The sequence below is a fragment of the Peromyscus eremicus genome, chromosome 4 (assembly GCF_949786415.1).
Source record: "Peromyscus eremicus chromosome 4, PerEre_H2_v1, whole genome shotgun sequence".
In the NCBI taxonomy this organism is placed as follows: domain Eukaryota; kingdom Metazoa; phylum Chordata; class Mammalia; order Rodentia; family Cricetidae; genus Peromyscus; species Peromyscus eremicus.
Genome location: NC_081419.1, coordinates 100,087,672 through 100,089,588, shown reverse-complemented (window position 1 = coordinate 100,089,588; position 1,917 = coordinate 100,087,672).

The window sequence follows — 1,917 nt, the reverse complement described above, 5'->3', positions numbered from 1 at the left end:
TGGTCCTATGAGAACCAAATAAACTTATGCAGCCCATTGTAAGATACTGAACCGTATGGGGGAATTTTGAACCTGAAGATGAAAGTTGGTGGGGTGGTGGTTATATAAATAAAATAAATGCAATTTTACTTTTACATAAAGGTATCTGATTATTTGGGGAGTCTCCCTTTTCTAAATGTACTTAGAACTTCAGTTGTGCTGATCTTGACTTTCACAACCTCAGGCCAAGTTTGAACTACTACAGGCAAGAGCAATTTGTATTTCCCTGGGGTAGGTGTGCAGACTTTGCTGCTGAGAAAGGAAAGGGGAGAGAGAAGTCGAAGGAAAAGGAGAGAAGACAGAAAGGAGAAGCCAGAGGTGGGAGGAACGTTCTTAATTATGTCTCTTGAGACGGTATGATTCTGCAAAGCAAATATGATTGATCGATCTCTTGAAGGAAAAGAACCCATGGGGTTAGAGACTTGAATAACAAAACTTCTTTACATCCTGTGTGTGCTCATGGAAAGATCTTTTGGAACAAAGCCAGGAATTCTGGTTTCTCGTATCAGTAATGCCTTGATTTGTGTGGCCAAGGCTTGTGGCTGACTGCTGTGGGACTTTGTATCTTCATCCACCACCTGGGAAGCTGGAAAGGTTGGTCTACAAGGTCCTTTTTCATTTGCCCATTCTGTGAACTGTTCTGGTCCTCTGTACTGCTATGTGCAATTGGCTTTGATTGTTGCGAGTGTGAGGAGGAATGGAGAAAAGGAGCAGGTGCGGGGAATCAGACTGGATGCTCTCTTGAGGGGAGGGCCTATCTGTTGTTTATGTTCATCTAGAACAGTCACTGTCTTGGGGCTTCTGACAGAGGCGCCTCTCCCAGGTTTTGCTGGAGACAGACCTCTCTTACATTCCTTTCCTTGCTACCATTTTAATATCAAACAGGTGCAGACCAGAAGGTCAGATCCTCCTTCCAAGTGAGAGAAAGGCCCTTTAAAAGTATCTCTGCTTTGTCTGGAGTCAGGTTGAAAAGCAGCGTCTGAGTGACATTCTTCATGGTCATGGAGCACTGGGCAGTGTGTACATGACTTCAGACTGTATTTTCTGGGCCTTACAGCCTATAGTGTTCAGCACATCCAAACTCAGCCTGTTTTTAGCAAACTGAAGCCTGGTGAGATGAAGTGCTGAATTCTTAGCTATTTTACAGAAAGTCCCACTCCCCAGTCAATCACAAGATCACACACACAAGAAAAACAAACATATCTCAGAGAATTATTTTAAAAATCATTAGAAAAGATACAGCAAAAAGCCTTACTTACCATTTTATCATAGTAAGGCTCACTCTGTTTATACCTGATCAAAATCCCTAAGACTGGTTCAACTGGTAATACTGTTAACGAAGTGATTGTGTATCAATGCATAGGGATTCAGGGAGAATCCAGAAGTGGTGACTTGCAGATTTTAATGGGATTTTTGCAGGACCTGGATAAGACAACCATGAGGAACTGTGATTTCCAGTTTTGTTCTAACATCTGGTGTTAAAGGTCTGTAGTTCACTCTACTGCGTCATATCCCGATTCCTCACCAGGAAATCACAGACTTTTGTAATTCTCTAAGCTAAGCCTTCTGCAACACTGTCGGGAAGCCAGAGCTACACTGCCCTTGTATTTCAAAGTGCTCCTTGTGACAGACTTGGAGCCTTGCTGGGAGAATCTCTGGGTTTACAGCTACAGCTTCACCAAGAAAGGGACCTATCTGCCCTGAAATTTCAAAACTCCCTGGAAGATCTATCCTAAAACTGATGCAGAATGTAAACCAAGTTTGGAATGCATACAAAAATGTCCAGAGTGGGAAAAAAAAACACCAACAAAAAATGATGAGTTGGCTAGAAGGCTCTGGATATCTCAATTTGATCTCTATAAAGCTCAAAGACCAGTT